Source organism: Rhineura floridana, chromosome 2, assembly GCF_030035675.1.
Source record: "Rhineura floridana isolate rRhiFlo1 chromosome 2, rRhiFlo1.hap2, whole genome shotgun sequence".
Classification (NCBI taxonomy): domain Eukaryota; kingdom Metazoa; phylum Chordata; class Lepidosauria; order Squamata; family Rhineuridae; genus Rhineura; species Rhineura floridana.
Genome location: NC_084481.1, coordinates 194821686 through 194841366, shown reverse-complemented (window position 1 = coordinate 194841366; position 19681 = coordinate 194821686). Strand labels below are relative to the sequence as shown.

At 42.8% G+C, this 19681-nt stretch overlaps 1 protein-coding gene across 1 annotated transcript in view; it reads right to left on the bottom strand.

Annotated features, from left to right (window-relative positions):
- NRXN3 (neurexin 3) overlaps positions 1–19413 on the bottom strand; it is a 1913991-nt gene extending 1894578 nt beyond the window's left edge. Inside the window, exon 1 of the mRNA XM_061611873.1 lies at positions 19100–19413. The gene's annotated coding sequence lies outside the window, so the exon portion shown is untranslated. The remainder of the gene's footprint in view (positions 1–19099) is intronic.
- Positions 19414–19681: the final 268 nt, after the last annotated feature.

The window sequence follows — 19681 nt, the reverse complement described above, 5'->3', positions numbered from 1 at the left end:
CCTGTCCACCATTGGTATGTGGCCCTTGAAAAGTAGCCTACAAGGGAATGCAGCCCTCTAGCTGAAAGAAGTTCCCCACCCCGCCTCCCTAGATTATGACAAGCCCCAGGGGAATAATCTGAGCAGCTACATCTGTAACTTTGAAACAGAGGGGGGCCCTTTCTCCTCTCACTTTGAATTTTTCCAGGGGAGCAGTCTGTTTTTAGAACAATCCCTCCCCTCCAGTGATGGCACAGTGACCGGATTGCTGCATTAACCGCACACTTCTTACTTGTGGGATATATATGACTAGGTGGCTAAAAGAATGTCTCTAATAGCTATCTAAGGGATCTTATTATTCCCCAAAGGATGGAATGAGTTTTGAAGAGCTGTGTTGGGTTCCACTAGTACTTCTGCCTCCCTGGCTAGGAAGTGATATACCATCGTGTGCTTTCAATATTAGTGAAATTGATTGGTATTTTACTCATAGTGCTGCCAATAAATTACCTTGTTGGTCTACGATTGTTGGGATAAGGCTTTTTAAAACTGCTTGTGATTCTGCTTTTTTATGTGGTTATGTTACTCATCATGGCAGGTCAGTGGCTATTAATACTGCTTTACCTTCCAGATCTGTTGCTCTGTGCCCCTCATCTTTGGCAGAAAAACGAAGTAGGAAAAGTGCTGCCTTTTTATTGGGCCTCTCTGTTGGCTGAAAGAGCAGGAAAAGCTTTGGAGTTTGCCTTCTCTTTTGCCAATGGAAAAGCACTCAGATGGAAACCATCGCCTTACTTTTCTTGGAAGGAGAGAATGGGGCAGGAATGGAAGAGTGAAGAAAGAAACAAGCCTTAAGGTTGGGGATGGGTGAGAATTCTGTTTCATTTCACATTTCAAGCAGAATATATCAAATTTGCACTTTCCGGAACAATATGAGAACCTAAACACAGCCATCTAAACTGTGCACTTATTCAAATTTTGTGATGCAGTTCACCAACTACACAGTGTTTACAAAAATGCTTATGTTAGGGGAAAGTGTGCATAAAAATGAATATATGTGAAATAACCTGCAAAAATGCATTATATAAGAAATGGCTTGCAAACAATGTGTGCATTAATTAGAACTGCCTAATAAGACAGGACGCATCAAGAACAAAGAAAAACTTTTACAAAGTTTCCAACTGTTATCTAGCACTTCAGCTTATTTCTCCAAGAATCAGAAGGGTGAGACACATTGGGAGACAGAACTGACCCAAAAAGAAAACACTGTACTAGCTTATGCATTTGTTTGACTAGTCCCAGGGTGTGCTCTGAAAGCACGAGACCATCATCTTGTTAGAGCTAAGCAGGGCTGGTGGTCAGTGCCTGGATGTGTGACCACCTGGGAACCACATGTAAGCTGCCTCGCATTCCATGATGGAAAAAAGGTAGGAGAAAAGTGTAAGAAAAAATAAATAAAAATGATTGGAGATCCAACTAAAGATGCCAGCATGTTATAGGGCACTAGTTATCATAGAACAGCAGAGTTGGAAGGGGCCTATAAGGCCATCAAGTCCAACCCCCTGCTCAATGCAGGAATCCAAGTTAAAGCATACCCAGAAGGTGACTGCCCAGCTGCCTCTTGAATGCCTCCAGTGTTGGCCAGCCCACTACCCCCCTATGTAATGGGTTCCATTGTCATACTACTCTAACAATTAGGAAGTTTTTCCTTATGTCCAGTCAAAATCTGGCTTCCTGTAACTTGAGCCATTATTCTGTGTCCTGCACTCTGGGATGATCAAGAAGAGATCCTGGCCCTCCTCTGTGCGACAACCTTTCAAGTACCTGAACAGCACTATCATATCTCACCTCAGTCTCCTCTTCTGAAGGCTAAACATACCCAAGTCTTTCAGTCTCTCCTCACAGGGCTTTGTTTCCAGTCCCCTTTTCATCCTTGTCACCCTCCTCTGAACCTGTTCCAGTTTGTCTGCATCATTCTTAAAGTGCAGTGTCCAGAACTGGATGCAATGTCTAAACTTTTTTCCTCAAGGGCCTCTTGAAGATTGCTTGGGTCTTGGCAGAGAGCTTGATGATTTTTCTGCCTGTTGTAGCAATTGCAATGCACTGTGCCAGATGCTGTATGATTTTAACTGTGTTTCTTATATATTAACAATTAATATATATTTACAATTAACATTCCCCAGAAATTAAAAAAGAAGCAGTAAAAGACAATGAAAAATCAGTATGAATATTTAATGTGATGGATTTGCCATCTCCCATCTTCAACCACAAATCCACTGACATGCTGCACACAACCTGAATGAAGCTGGTAGACCGCTGGTGGTCTGTGGACCAGTTTGAGAACCCCTGTTGTAGGGGATAGAGTGTCAGACTAGGACTGGGAAGAACTATGACTCAACCAAGAAAGCTCAGTAAAGTTGGGCCAATCACCAGCTCTCAGCCTAACCCACCTCACAGGGTTGTTGTGAAGAAATAACAGGAGGGGAGAACTCTGTATCTCACCTTGTACAAAAGAAACTGCCAAAGATTTGAAAGGAAAAGGGTGTGGCCACCTTGGTTTTCTTTTTTAAACTTGAGGAACTTTTTCAGATGTGACCAAATTCCTGTATATACATGTAAACAAGTAGCTTCATGTTCTATTTATATATTTCCAGAGGACTCAGGCTGGCCAATACTGGAAACCAACTAAATCAGCCTTCCCCAATCTGGGCCCTCCAGGTATTTTGCAGCACAACTCCCATCAGTCATACGGCAGTTGGCCAATGGTCAGGGATGATGGGAATTGTAGTCCAAAATATCTAGAGTGTGCCAGGTTAGGGATGGCTAGACTACATGGACTTGTAATCTGATTTAATGAGGCTCACAAGTTCTCATAACCATGATAAACAAATCTGAATTGCTGCATGTAGATAAACTACAAAGCCACCGTTTCTGTAATATCATATATTAGTATTGATAGGTGGAAAACACATGATTTCCTGCACACTAGCTCCAACTATGCTCTTAGCTTCAATTTGAACAACCTAGGCCCACAGACTGGAAGCCTTCAATATATACATCCCAATTCCAAAGAAAGGAGATCCCAAGGAATGCACTAATTACCAAACTATTGCCTTAATATCCGATGCAAGTAAAGTAATGCTCAAGATTCTACAACAAAGGCTCTTCCCATATACGGAGCGAGAAATGCCGGATGTCCAAGCTGCATTTAGAAAGAGAAGAGGCACAAGAGATCATATCGCAAAAATACATTGGATAATGGAATGGACCAAGGAATTTCAGAAGAAAATCACCCTGTGCTTTATTGTTGTTGTAGTTGTTATGTGCCTTCAAGTAGATTACAACTTATGGCGACCCTATGAATCAGTGACCTCCAACAGCATCTATCATGAACCACCCTGTTCAGATCTTGTAATTTCAGGTCTGTGGTTTCCTTTATGGAATCAATCCATCTCTTGTTTGGCCTTCCTCTTTTTCTATTCCCTTCTGTTTTTCCCAGCATTATTGGCTTTTCTAGTGAATTATGTCTTCTCATTATGTGTCCAAAGTATGATAACCTCAGTTTCATCATTTTAGCTTCTAGTGACAGTTCTGGTTTAATTTGTTCTAACACCCAGCTATTTGTCTTTTTCGCAGTCCATGCTATGTGCAAAGCTCTCCTCCAGCACCACATTTCAAATGAGTTAATTTTTCTCTTATCCGCTTTTTCCACTGTCCAACTTTCACATCCATACATAGACATCAGGAGTACCATGGCCTGAATGATCCTGACTTTAGTGTTCAGTGACACATCTTTGCATCTGAGGACCTTTTCTAGTTCTCTCATAGCTGCCCTCCCCAGTCCCAGCCTTCGTCTGATTTCTTGACTATTGTCTCCATTTTGGTAATGACTGTGCCGAGGTATTGATCCTTGACAAGTTCAATGTCCTCATTGTCAACTTTAAAGTTACATAAATCTTCTGTTGCCATTACTATAGTCTTTTTGACATTCAGCTGCAGCACTGCTTTTGTGCTTTCCTCTTAACTTTCATCAGCATGTTTTTAAATGTTTTTATTTTTTTTAATTGTTTTTAAATTGTTTTTTGTGTTTTAAATTTTTTATATTTGTTTTTAATGTTTTTAATTGCTGTAATCGGTTATGTAAATGTAATAAATAAATAAATCAGCATGTGTTTCAAATAATTACTATTTTCTGCTAGTAGTATGGTATCATCTGCTTATCTTAAATTATTGATATTTCTCCCAACTATTTTCACACCTCCTTCATCTTGGTCCAATCCTGCTTTCCGTATGCTCTGCTTATAGATTAAACAACTAGGGTGATAAAATGTATCCCTGTCTCACACCCTTTCCGATGGGTACCAATCGGTTTCTCCATATTCTGTCCTTACAGTAGCCTCTTGTCCAGAGTATAGGTTGTTCATCAGGACAATCAGATGCTGTGGCACCCCCATTTCTTTTAAAGCATTTCATAGTTATTCAAGATCTACACAGTCAAAGGCTTTGCTATAATCTATAAAGCACAGGGTGATTTTCTTCTGAAATTCCTTGGTCCGTTCCATTATTCAACGTATGTTTGCGATATGATCTCTGGTGCTTCACAGAATTCCTATGCTGCGAGTGCTGTTACTTATGAGGTCAAAATGGAGCTACTAGATATAAGCAGGTTTAAGGGAATCTCAAACTTTGCCAGAGTGTGAAAAATACTAAGAGGGGGGAACTCCCCATACACAATAGCCCAATAAGGACTGAGCATGCAGAGTGCTCATGGAATGCTGACTTTCTGTTGGGATGGAATGGATTTGTTGAAATCCTGAAAAGTAGCACTTCATACTGCTACGTTCTGTTGAAGGTCTAGCTGTTATTATCAACTTTATACTAGCATTGGATCATTATGAAAATACAAATATGTTGTGGCTATTTTCCTATATGTATTTTAAAAACACAGTTGGAGATATGTAACCTTAGGAGCAGCCTCCCACTGTAATTCGTCAGTTAACTTTATTTGAAACCAGTATGCACAGACCATCATAAAAAGCACTTGATAACTATAAATGAACTACAGTATATTTTCCAAAATCAAATTGGATTTGAGCGGGCACACTTTGAGATCACAGACACATACTGGTTGGGAGTGTGTGTGAAAGAATCCAATCAACCTCAGGCCTACTCCTTATGCAGGGCCATCCATCAAAAGAGCTCAGCTTGCTTCACATAACAACAACAGTCACCTCACCCACGTAACAAATGGGCACACAAAAAGAAGAAAGAGATTGGTCTTGAGTTATGCAGTCTTCGAAACAGAACCAGAAGCTTGGCTTTCCAAGCCTTGCAGGTTGCTCACAAAACAAGTGTTACCTTCTTGGACTTTATGGTATGAAAAGCCCGGAAACAGATGTAGATAGTGTAAGTGTAACAAGTGGGACCTGCAACCAAACACTGCAATTTGGAGTGTTCCTATATAGGGTTCCAGCCATCCAACCAAACAGGCGCTATACCAGGACACTCCATTCAGTGGTACAGTTTTCCATCATGACGCACTTAGCATTCCATGGCCACTGAACATACTGTCTTCATTGTTATTGTATTGTTATTGAAAGATGTTGGTGTTGCTTTTTTAACAATGTTAATATTTTGTTATTTAAATTTTTGTAAACTGTATTGTTCTTTTCTGATGTGCATTTGTGTTTATTTTTTGTGGGCCGCCTTGAGAGCCATTTTGGCCAAAAGGCAGCACAGAAATAAACTGTAACATAACATAGGACATTTTGAGAGGGCTCACCTCCTTACTTTTTTCTCTCAGGTTTCTTTTCTTTCTTTTTTTTTCTACTTCTGCCAAACTTGGGCTCCCCCCAAGCCTACTGATAGCTGCCTCTTGAGCATGGGTGGGGCAGTAGTGGCTACATAAGAATCCACACTCAGAATGAGTTCATTGTTAGTATAACAGACACTGCACAGTATGCATACTGCTCCTGGGAAAAGAGCTGCATTTGGGGGCCTGAAGAACATGTTCGTGGATGTTTATTAGGGGAAAATACAAAGTTGTCTGTGTGGAGAAATGCTGTATATATATCTGTTTGGGTTGTATTTAGAACAAAATATATTCTGTGACTGTCATGAGACCGTCATGTTACATCATTACAAGCATGCTTAGCAGTGGCTGCTTGGTGACAGGTTCTCAGATGGGGCCTGAATCAGGTAAATTCATTCTGATTGGTCTGGGTGACAGCAGACTCCGATTGGCTGGAAGTTCCAGTCAGTAGGGAGTTAACTGTCAGTGAGGAGAATCAGTTGGGAGTGGTTGAAGTCCATTAGGAGAGTTGGGAGTTGAAGAGATAGGGAACTGGTTCATGAGAGTAGTATGAGGAAGAAGACCAGAGAATAGCTGAGGAAAAAATTGAGGCCTGCAGATTAAGACCCTGGATATTGTTAATAGTTTTCTGGGGACAATCAGGATAAGGGAGCTGGAGACTACGCTGGTCTGAGAGGCTGCCCTAAGAAAAAGTCTTACCAGAAGAAACACCTGATAAACCCACACCTGACACGTGGGTTTTAACTAAGTAGCCGGGAGTACAACCAGAGGAGCTTTGGGGTACAGAGGCAGGTTGTCCCCAGTAATTGGACTGGGTTGTGGGAGTATTGGCTGGGATGCAGGTTTCGGGAAATTGGCCTGAAGTAAAAGCCACTTAGGCTGTGGGCACACTAATTACTTCAAAAGCAGAGAGAATGGTTTTTCCTGCTGTGTTTTGAAACGACTCTGCCACACCTCCCTTCCCCATTGCTGATTTCAGGCCCTCAGACCAGACACAGCAAAGTGTTAGGCCAATCACTGTCTCTAATTGAGTCTACAGCAAAGTGTTTCCATCGGCCACACCCGGAAAAGGAACGGGTTGATCTACCAATCAGTTGTGAAATCTGCCTGAAGCTGAATTTTTTAAAAATGCTGTCAAGCTGATCTGACCAGGATTTTAGAATAAAACAGGGCGGAATTTGATTGGTGTCATGTGCCCCCTATCACTAGAAGCTAAAATGATGAAACTGAGGTTATCATACTTTGGACACATCATGAGAAGACATGATTCACTAGAAAAGAGAATAATGCTGGGAAAAACAGAAGGGAGTAGAAAAAGAGGAAGGCCAAACAAGAGATGGGTTGATGCCATAATGGAAGCCACAGACCTGGACTTACAAGATCTGAACAGGGTGGTTTATGACAGATGCTACTGGAGGTCACTGATTCATAGGGTCGCCCTTCCAACTCTATGATTCTATGATTCTAAGTTGTAATTGACTTGAAGGCACATAACAACAACATGTGCCTCCATTTTCAAAAAAGAGAGATGAAGACACATTGGAACTGGCACAACAGCAAGTGTGTCTTTACCCTAAGAGGCTGGTGTCAACAATGGTGTCTCTTGAGTCTTCGGAAACTGTTGGCAAGCAACTTTAAGACTCCAATAGAAGTATCAGTATACCCTTAAGGAAACATCCCTTTCATAAACCTACACTCTTAGTTTAAGGTTTTTCCTGTTTCTAGTGTTGGTCTCCATCTTACACCTAATGCCTACACAGTACTAGGAGGATGTTGAAAATATACTGAGTGAATTGGTGGCAGCAGAAAATTAGTGAAGCACAGATAGCTAAAGCCCGTCTTTATACAAGCAAGTCTGAGGCACCTGAGATCCTTGGCAGTCTGTTTTGGAACAAATGGGCTAGCCTTGAATGTTGCATGCCTAGCTCTGTGGTTGGGGAAGGCTCTGCTCACTCATATGGAACACTCCATGAGTCACCTTATATTATTTATTTATTTTTAAAACTTATATACCGCCCGACTAGCAATAGCTCTCCGGCCGGTGAACATAGATACAATAAAATACAATATAATACAAAAACATCAGTCTAAAATCAAATTTCACAATCTAAAAACAGCAAAGGCTAAAATCAAATTACAAACATTACAATCATTAACAAAAAATTAAAATGCCTCGGAAGGTAAAAAGGTAAAGGTGTCCCCGCACTTATAGTGCGAGTCGTTTCCGACTCTTAGGGTGAAGTCTTGTGACGATTACTAGGCAGACCATATATATGGGGTGGGATTGCCAGTTCCGTCCCCAGCCTTTCTTTACCCCCCAGCGTATGCCGGGTACTCATTTTACCGACCACGGATGAATGGAAGGCTGAGTGGACCTTGACCCCTTTTACCGGACTTTTGACTTCCTCCTTCCGTTGGAATTGAACTCCGGCCGTGAGCAGAGCTTCGGCTGCGTTACCGCCACTTACCACTCTGCACCACGGAGAGTCACCTTATACATTTGCAGAATTGCACTCTTAGGATCTATCTAAATCCACTTCCCCCCTTCAAGAAACCTGCTGTCAACACTGCATGAGGAAAGGATGTAGTCTACACGGTTTCTCACATTTCAGAACAGTTTGTACTATCCCCCATAATGCCTTATCTACCTCATTACAACTATACAAGGGTTTTTTCCCCACAATTGGCAAGGACCAGAAGCTTGCACAGTATTTTCCTTGTCATTGTCCTGTTCTTTCTCTCTTCTCTATGAGAACCTTTCCCTTGGAAATGTGCATCTTTGTTCAATTCAGCCTTCCAACAGAAGTTAAAAACTAAGTCATTTTGCAATCCTCAGACTTGTTTTCCTTTACAAACTCCCCTTTTTACACAAATTAATGGTTTGGATATGGATGCAACAAGCAGGCAAACTCATGCATTAACAAAAATAAAAATAGTATTCCATTTCAGGAGGCGGAGGAAGCAAATTTCCAGGAAAAGTATGAAAATTATTTCCAGGACAACAATATAATAAGAAGCAGCAGAAGTGCTGCTATAGACACAGCTTCCAAAACAGACGTTTGAGATTGGAGGAGGTGCTATTCCTCTTAATGGTGCCCAAAGCTGCTGCCTGAGGCAGGCTGCTTCACTCTGCCTAATGGCAGAGCAGAAGAAAGCCACTTGACTACATTTGGTTTGCAAAAGATAAAACAGGGCTGACCCTACCACCCATCAGAACAAGGCAAGCCACCTAAGGCAGCAGATTTTGGGCACCAATAAGCAACAACATATCAATTATTTCATATATTATTATATTTTATTGTGCCGGGGTGTCATTTCAGTTTTCTACTCAAGGCAACAAAGGTACCTTGGGCCAGTGGGATGACACCTCTCTCCAATAACTGATGGAATCTATACTGCAAGTTTAAAGCTTCTGCTGATTGTTCATATTTTTAGTCATGTGAAGACTTAGTTCATAAGATGTTTCTACAAAGGTATATCACTTGCTCTGAAAGGGCTGTCCGGTTATATATAAGTGGGTTCTAGCAATCTTTGTATGTGCTAGTTATAACAGATTCACAGATCACAGCGCCACAAATCAGTCTGTCCCATTGCAGCTAGGGCCAGGTCCACAGAAGCAGCAGAAGACAGGTGCATCACAGAGAGGTAAAATCTCACAATGAGAACATAGGAAGCTGCCTTATACAGAGTCAGGCCATTGGTCCATCTAGCTCAGTACTGACTGGCACCACTGCTTCAGGGCTTCAGGCAGGACGTGTTTCCCAGTCCTACCTGGAGATGCCAAGGATTGTATCTGCAACCTTCTCTGTGCAAGGCTGATGCTCCACCATTGAGCTACAGTACAGTAGATTTTACAGGGGCAATGGAAGGAATCAAAGTAAGAAGAGCCCTGCTAGATCAACCCAAAGGCCTATCTAGTCCAACACCCATTTCACAAAATGGCCCACCAGACGCATAAAACAAACCCACAAACAGAAACAGAAACCCACAAACAAGGATATATCGGGGGCAGGGGGCAGTGAGTAATTCACAGTCATCCTGCCTCTGAACCCCAAGTGAGCATATAGCCATCATGACATGTAGCCACTAATTGTGTTATCTGCCATTTATTTGCCTAATCCCTCTTTAAAGCAAAGTTGGTGGCTGTCACCACATCTTGTGGCAGCAAATTCTATAGTAAGACTATGAGTTGTGTGAAGAATGCTTCTTTTTGGCTGCCTTGAATCTCCCACCATTCACCTTTATTGGATGGCGCAGCATGCATGCATGCCATCAGCCAAGATGGCGGCAGAGGCTTCAGCCCCTTAGGGAAACCCCGGCCACCATCTTCGTTAAGGGCAGCGCTGCGTGTGCAACCGCAGAACAAGGTAGGTTAAGCAAGGGAATGGCGGATGCTCCAAAGCTCTCGCCATGCAATCAGCGGCAGGGGAGCAGAGGGGCCCCTCAGGGGCCCCTGTAGCCTCAGGGGCCCTCAGGCCAGTGCCCCACCTGGCCGCCCTTTAGAACCAGCCCTGGGGAGAGACTTTATCAAAAGCTTTTTGAAAGTCCAAGAATACAACATCTACTATATCAAACCTATTCAAACAAACAGTATTATCCCATTATGCTTTCCAAACTGCCAAGTTCCATTCAATGAGTGGCATACCCTTGCTATTTCTTGTAAACATGTCCAAAGCATTTTCAAGTCCTTTGGCACCCTTCCTCTTAAGAGAAGAGCCTGAAACCTGGACTTTTATCACCAAGTTCACCAGTGCAGGTGAGCCTTCGGATAAAAAGGGCTGCTTATATAGACTGGCATATTTGCCATCAGCCAGCTCCAATCTGCAGCTCCTTTTATTCCCTTCCTCTGGAGGGCCTAGAACTTGGACTCTATCACCCCCTTTCTGGGGCCAGAAGGAACTGCCCTCCAGACACCAACACAAGGATTTACACAGGCCTGACAACCTGCATCTCACCAAGGAATATGTGACCCACCGTCGAAGAATGGTGACCCACTAAGGGCTTGATAAACTCCCCTCCCTTTTTTTATGTCCCAGGGTGGTATCAGAAATAGGTTAGATCAAGGTAGGCTGCCAAGTATGGCTAGTGGGATGAGTTTGGCCTGGTGCAAATTGTGCATGCCTGGGTTATGGTAGGCTCCCAAATTACACTCATTTCTCACCAACTGTGATTCTAGTCCGCTCCTCAGCTGACATCCTGCTGCTGAAATGTTCTTTGGATGTAGGAAATTCTGCAGCAGCAACAAGGGCATTACAAGGAATGATTCTGGAAGTTGAAAGCCCCTCCCTACCAAACTGAAAATGCACCCTCATCCTGGTGCAGGTGGCAAAATGGAGGGCCTTTCTTCAATTGTTGCACTATATCAGACAGTGCTAGTTACCGGATGAGAAACCAGTGTCTTCCATGAGACTCAGAGAACCCACCACTTTGTTCCTGGGATCAGAGGCTCCTGGTGTTAATTAGCTCCTGTAATATGATGGATGACAGTAGGAAAGCCAGAAGTGACACAAGCAAATTGCATTCCAGAATGAGCCTTCCCTTCTCATCAAGGACACTGGAAAGTGATCCAGAGAAGGACAGGAGCCGAGCTGCAACACCACCATCTGGGCACAGCATATATACAAGACTGTGGGGACCAGAAAGTCTATTCCCATTTCTAAAAAGAAAAAACAAGGGAAAATTTGAGCTGCCATTGGGGAACAGCATGCATGCAGGTTTCTTAGGCTGATCCCTGTCACTACCAAGAAATGGGAGACTTGAGAAAAGGATAGAATTTCCCTCCCCTGATATGGTGGTCAAGCCCCCGCTACTCAGAGGAAGCAAAGGAAGACACAACCAGCCACAACAACATACAGAGAAGGAGGCAGCTCAGCCAAGGCTAAAAGGTGGATGCAGCCCTGTTGCCTCAGTGACATTGTACATTGCCTGAGCTGGTACACCCTAGATATCTCATGGGAGTTGGGAGGAGGACAGGGCAGATGCCATAAGTGTTGACAGTTTTTACACAGCATCCAGAAGAAATGACCTAGGTACTGCAGCCTGCTTGAACATCACAGAAGTATAAATGATTGATCTGCAAAGTTTATAGGTGGCGATATGACCTTACTATGGCATTATCTATGCCTCATCTTAGTTCACGGTACCGTCTACAAAGGCAGCATCCCATTCTCCTGTAATCTTCTCTCCCTAGCAACACCTTAACCACTACACCACACTGGCTCTGTTTTTTTTTCCAGCAAGCACCCATTGTTCTAGAGCCAGCTTACCTACTAGACAAATGTGGCATTTGCACTAGGTGTCAGCCCTCTAAGCGGAACCAACTGTCAGATGCTAACTACATTCCATAATTAACCATCCCAGAAATAGGGTGCTCTTCCAGACAACCTGTTTATTAAGCCTTCATCCTGATTTGTTCGAAGGGAGGCTATATGATGCTGTGTCAAAGTAGGTGTTACCCCTCACTTTCCAGTGCATCTTCCCATCACTTTCCTTATAAGTCTGATCTTTGGGGGAAGCGGGTTTGCTGTGCAAGACCTCTCAATCCACTATAACAGGGAGACCTGAATTTACTAGTATGTGATTGAAACCCACCCCAAAATAGTGACAGTCGGGAAACACCCACAGTTGCAGCAGCAAGAGGCAGCGTTTGGGTAATAGACAGGACACAGATCTACAACACGGATTGCAAAGGAATGGGATTCAAGGCCACTAGAAAAAGTATATTCACCATACAGTTTATATGCCCTAATAGCATTCAGGACTAATTCAGAATCCCTTTCCATTCTCCACATAAGATAACAGAGTTTCATTAACCCATCCTATTAAAGCCAACCTACACAAATTCAGAACAATCACCTGATATAGCTCTGCTGGGACTGTACTAGTTCAGGTGGGGAACTGCATATCTGAATATTCCGTCATTTAAAAAAAGCTGCATACCAACAATTGGCACAGCAGAAAGATGACAGGCCAGAACGGTTTTCTTCAACACGCTTGTTTTCTAAATATCAAGTATTTATTTGAAGGGCAGCATGTAACTATGCCATCCCCCATTGGCAGTCTAAAGTGATGCGTCCCAGCAAGTCTTATTGCATGATTGCCTTGACCACACAGATCAGCTCTCAGGAGCTCAGCCAGTCGACAGAAATTATGTTGTGGTGGATTTTCAAAAGGCAAGTGATTTTCAAAGAGGGTAAGTGGAATAGGGGGCACTTCCGACTTGGAACAAAAAAATAATATGAAGCACCAAAAAGGAGAAAGCACTTGTCTGCCAAACCCACTCACCACATTGATAACAAATACTCCTTCAGATCAAGGCTTAGCCGCAAAAGCCTCTTCCATGTCAAACTAACTAGAAAGAGAAATATTACGTTGTTATCACCGAGATCCTAGGAGCAGCAATCTTTGAGTTACTTTTTTAAAGTCCCTCATCTTTCTGCATTAGGGATGATCCCAAGATACTTCCAGCAACTTCTTTTTGCTGATTAAATATGACTAAGCACATATAGGTGTATGGGTTTGAATTCACAAGTTTGTCACCTTGACTGTTTTGGATCTGGTGTTCCCTGCACTCTGGTACAGCATCTCCTGCTTCTGCCAACTTCCACCAACATATGCCTAGAAGTATAGTAGACTGTGCAGAGCTGTTTGCCAGGGGGAAGAGAAAACACTAAGAAGGAGAAATAACTTGCTGTACTAAGGCGCACACACAGAGAGAGGGAAGGAACGGAATACAGGCAAACTACAGACCCTGTGAGGTGGCACAAACAAGCAGACCAAAACTATGATTCTGCAGGAATCAAGGAGGAGGAACAATTACTTATGACTTTCAATCATAGTAGTAAAATGACCGGGAATCTCCTTTCTGGCTATTGCTGTTGTTATATCTTACGTGAAAAGAGCCAGTGGAGGACTTAAATCATCTGGTGGTCAAAACTATATTTAAATCAGGGATGGGGAACCTGTGACCATTGACAGTGCTGGCTGAGGCTGATGGGATTTGTAGTCAAGCAACATCTGCAGGTTGTAGGTTCCCCACCCCTAATCCAAAAGAGTAGGAACAAACTCAGTTATTGGCATTTAATGACATACACTCCAATCTGAAACCTATTATTCAGAAGAAAGTCCCATTCGTTTTAACGGGGTTTCCTTCATGCCATATGATTTTAACCAAGGGGATAATATCCAGCAATAATCTCAAAACTAGCCAAAAGCTAAAAGGACCAAGAGACCTAAGCTCCAGTCTCACAATAAAATTGGGTTCATTCAAGTACAGGGGTGGAGCAGACCACTGAGAATTCTGAACCTACTACTCTGCCAAACTTTAAAATGCCTTGAAAATTATTCAGGCCAAGCAGAATTTTTACAAATTTTTATTTTCATATTGGAATCACTATGTTCAAGGGGTGAGAATCTTTCATCAAGCAGCTATGCAATGTACATAAAACCCAAGAAGTGTTTCTCTATTTTGTGTCTAAATGCTAGACAGCTCTGAAACAGAGAGAGAGAGAGATACAACTTTTTAAGGCTTCCAGGAGACTTTTAAGCTGCAGGATAATTTTTTGACATTTCCCACATCCCCAAAAAGCTTACTGTTCAATCTCTGTTCCATGGAGAGTACAAAATAACTATCATGAATATTGGAAGAAATAATATAAACTCAAGAGGCTGATATTATTGCCCAGAACAGTCCATCCCAGGATGGGAGTTTCAATTTAACAGGCGTAGCACCCCCTGCCTGTTGCTTAGCCAGTCATTGCACTATCCAATACAACCTTGGTGAGAGCTGCAACATGCCCACCCAGTTACTAAATTGGCTCGAGAGAATAAACTTTGTCAGCTCAGGTCTAAAAGGTTCAACCCAGACACATCTGAGCAGCAAAAAAACAAGGAATTTTGTCATTTCCCAGTATCTGTCTATAAAGACCATGCAAATCAGATACTCTGGAAGTCTCGCACCTCAGTTTCTATGGTTCTCATTTGCTAGAATTCCTCAAGGTCAGCTCAGAAAAGGAAAGCAAGGAAAAGCAATAGCAGATGAGAACATCACAGTACAAGCGCCTTATTCAGTTCATTTTTGTTACCATCTCATAAAGGAGAAAATATGGAGACCTTTGAACACTGCAGCCAAATTCGCCCACATTCAAAAAACAAGGGAGAACTGCCTGCCGAGAAGATGGAAGCCATTAGAGAACATTTCTTTCCACCAGCTTCGCTAACTGCACCATAACACACCCATCTGATCGCAACAAGAAAATAGGTTTGTTTTAAGGTGTGGGGAGGAAGGCCTCCTGATGAAGGGAAAAATGGATCTCAAGGGTCAAGACATTTGTCAGCCCTTAGTGCCCAGACTTCCTTTGCTCCTATGCCTTTCCCCACACCTGCATGTATTCTCTCAGCTCATTGCCTAGCAAAAATGCACCCACACAACCTCAGCAGGGCTAGAAAGCAGTTTTTAAAAAATAAAATAAAAGATAAGGCGTAACCAGAGGGAGGTTGTTGTGCTTTCTCGAGACCAGAAAAAGCCGTTTCTGTCTCTCGCGCGCATTGTTAACACTGAGAGGTTACTTTCTTCTCCACCCTCCTGCTACACACACACACACACACACACACACACAAATTGCCCATGATTCGCTGCCTCCAAGTCTCATGAGTATGCAGCCTTCAGCACAGAAGTGCATAAGAACGATGACATTCATGTTTGGTCTCATCAGAAGCACGGAGAAGCTTGGGAGGAAGTATCAGGAGGGATAGCCCATGAGGACAGACCTGGAGACTTTCTGGCTCAGTCCTGGCTGTGACATAACTCACACATCCCTCTCCCTTTGTATTGCAATGCCATCCACCTTGGACACATACATCTGGCCTTTGTGAAGAGAGAGGTCAGTCTTGGGTGCCTGTATGCATGTCATATATTCTCCAGTGTTGCAGGCTGCCCAGAGCATGCCTTGCTCATCCACAGCTCCCTAGAGTAACCTTTATTCCAATATGTCGCAAGCATGTATTTCATGGATGATTAAACTGAATCATTATCACCAGGCGTTATTACCCATCATTGAGTCCATTCCACCACAACACAAAGAGAGAGAGAGAGAGAGAGAGAGAGAGCACTTCTCCTATCCAGCTTCATTCCGCCTTTGCTACATACCCTCCTTTTCAACATACAAATTGTATGATACACAATACAACATGCCCAGACAAACAGAGGAGGAAGAGCAGGCGGCAAAGTGTGCATATGTGCACTTAGCATTTGCTGTATTTTCTATCCCTGACCAACACCTATTGGCCCTCCTCGCAACCCAACATGTATATATAATCTTAAAAGGAGAGGGTGCAGAATTAAAACCATGGCCTATTGTGCAAATGTCACTATGAACCATGATCCACACATGTACTGGGAGCCTAGATATGTGGGACATGAAGCAAAGGTCATTGTGTTACTGTTGTAATAAACACACGCGCACACACCCCAAAAAAGCCGCAGAGCCATCAAGAGGTAATACAGAATTTTCTCGTCAAGAGCCGAAAAGCCTACCGGGGAAGGGGTGGGGGAGGGGAAAGGAGGAGAAAGGGTGTGTGGACAGAAAAATGGGAAGAAATGGCAGAAAATGAGGAGGGGGTTATAAAGAACATACAGCATTGACCTTCTAATCCAAAAAATTACAGTCCAGCCCTCCACCCACCCACCCACCTCCCCATTTAAAGTACCTTCTTTTCTCTCCAGCTTCCGCTGCCCAGCATTAGTGCAGATAGATTTCTGTATCTTGGTTTTGCAGCAGTGGGTCTAATGACTCGCAGATCAAAACCCCTCACTAAAGATATCCCCTCCCATTATTTCTTTTTTAGCTCTGGCCTAAAGAATAATGTGTTTTTAGAGATAATGGTGGCTATTTAAAAAAAAAGGACATATCAGACATTATTCAAGCAAGCAGCTCCCCGCATCACCTCAATCTCCCACAGCACGCACTATGATTTTGATTCCCTCCCATTTTTTCCTACCCTTTCCCCACCCATCAAGAACGACAGTCATAAATAAAATTTACCAAAAACAACATTTTTTTGTTTTTGTTGTTTTACAACAAAATCCACAACTCCATCTGGATAGCTGATCTCAAAATCCCAAGCACTAATCCGCTTGAATTCGTTCTTGCCCTTATATAAGCAGCAGCACACCAACATGTTCAGTGGAAACGCAGTGTAAAATGAGGCCAGGGTAAAGCCATGGAGAATGGTGATATCATCGGGTATCGGCTCCATCAAGAAGCCATCATCACCAGGATGATGAAATCCACTGTGGGGGCCTCAAATTTTAATCTATTTATTTATTGACATGCCATTTTTCCAGACATCTCTTTTCCTTCCATCTCCTTTTTTTGTTACAGAAAGGATGATAAGAAATACCCATTTTTCTCCCAAACTATACTCCACCAATAGATCCCCGAATGCTCCACAAAGAGAAACCTCATCGACCAGGACTCCATTTATATTTCATCAAACCAATTAATACAGTCCTGGTTGCTTTCACCATCACTGAGATTTTGGTCTTCTTAGGTAAAACACCCAGACATCTCCCCTTTCCCACAAGTCAGGGTGCTTTGCATCGGGGAGGATTTTGAAAAATAATTCCACTGATGCCCACAATAATGGTGCTCAAAAGCACGTACACATAGAAAGGCAGCAAATTAAGATGGTAACCATCACCTCCCACAAAAAAATTTTTAAAAGATTGTCACCAGCCTTTAGATAAACTTATCAAACTTAATGCTATGGACCATTTTAACTTAAAATGAGAGCTGCAACTCCCCGACGTCTCATGGTACATTTAATGGCCGATTCTATATGGTGAGCAAGACAAGCTCTCCTTGGCCCCTTCTTTTCTCCACCCAGATATCATCATTCTCTCTCTCTCTCTGACTTTTCGCTAGACTAGTTAGGAGTTCACCCCCGCAAATATACCCAAAATATACCACGGCACAAATACTGGTTAGCGGTCATGGGGGAAAATGTCTTTCTTGGAGGTCTGAGCATTCAGCACTTGAAAAATCTCAGGCTAGAACTGAAGAAGAATAAAAATGAATTGGGCTTTTTTGGGGGGGGTCTATTTTCAACAAAATTCTGAATACCCAGGCCAAAGAGGAAATAAGGGATGATAGTCAGTTATGAAAAAACTGGCATTTTGAAAATGATTTCATGGGGATTTTTAATCTCCTTCGTTCTTTTGCCTTTGGTTTACCTGCCCTATTCTTTATTTAATTTATTTTAATCAAAATTGTCAAAAATAAAATAAAATAACAGTTCTGGTAAAATGTGTTTTGTTTTTGTTTGTTTTTTTAACAACAGAGGCAAATAATTTCAGAGATTTTGTTTTCCTCATCATAAAAAAAGCCAAATAAAATGTAAAAGTCAACAAAAGACCATGACACTTGCAGAGCACTAGAGCAGGAACCCTTTGGAAAGGGAATTACACCTTCATGTCCTTCATGATTTAAAACTGGAAAATAATTAAAAGATTTCAGTTGTGGGGGTGAGAAAAAACTGGGTGTTTCGCACAGAAATTTTATTTATTTATTTTGCGTTAAGAAATCATCAAACCAATCTTTAAGGTCACTCCTTGCCTAGAAGCTCACAGCAGTTGCTGGTAGTCGAAGTTTTCAGGCAAAGAGGGATACTAAATCATTAATATAAACAAATGGAAGGCGGGAAGGAAGGTTCTTGTAATAGATCCAAAGTACTGGGGGGGGGGAGAACCTTCACATCTTCCTCCCTTTTCCTCATGCTTAAAAATGCTAGCGGAGGGGAAGGGGGGACCTAAAAAACCCCCAATATTCTTATAAGATATATTGGCTTTTTAAACAGATCCCTGTCACAGTTTAACCTCGTACTGTCTCTTTTCCAAATAATTTTTTTTTCAGTTAAGTGCTCATGAAACTGAATTAAGTTTAAAGGTATTTATCAAGGCTTGGAGTTTGTGCTTGTCACCTTTAAAAAAAAGGTCTTTGAAAGAGATATGCAGTTTTCACAGACACACCAAAAAGAAAATTACTTTCCAAGGATGAGAAGAGAAAGATCATATATGAGGGACAAGGGGAAAAAAACAACTTAACAAAACCTTGTCAATCATAATCAATCACTGAAGTATTGGCGATTTGACCCACTCGATTCTTCAGCTCTATCTGTGAGAACTTCTAGCGCCTAACCGCTTCCAAAGTGGGGAATCTTTCTAGTGGGCGCGCTGAAATATCTGCCTGTTGGGGGGGGCATTGTATTCCATCCTGGATATCGTCTCTTTCTCCCCCTTCCCCCCAAAAGTCTTACCTTTGTAGTTGAGAAGCGATTAGGCTTGTTTAATCAACTCTTTGTTTGTTTCCTCTTTGGGGCTATAAGAATCCAGGGCGTCTCTCTGCGAAAGTGCGGGAGGGGGAGAAAGGAAAGGCGGGAGGGTGTTGGAAATGCCAAAAAGCGCGGACTCTGAAACGGGCTTGGGAAACCGGGATGCAGGCAGAGAGGCGAGAGGGAAGGCTTGGCGCGCCTCACCCCCCTCTCCGTTGAGTTGCGTGCAAAGAGAGATGCATAGAGCACAGCTCTCTGCCTGAGACTGTCAGAGAAGCCCAGGAATTTCACGCACTCCAGAGCCGATCCCTCCCCTCTCCAGCGCTCAGACCCAGCATTTAAAGAGACAGCCGAGGCTGTGTGTAATTCAGGGTTTGCGCTCCTCCCAACGCTGTTTTGCAAACAGCTGAGAAGATGTAATCTGGGGACATCCTCACGTCCGGGGTGACTAAAAGGCAGGTGCTCGCGAGCCCCGCTTTCTCACGCTGCAAACTCAAACTGGGGAAGGCAGATAAGCGGCTCCTTCTCTTGGGAACGCTACAGACAACTGATTGGGGATGAAGCCAA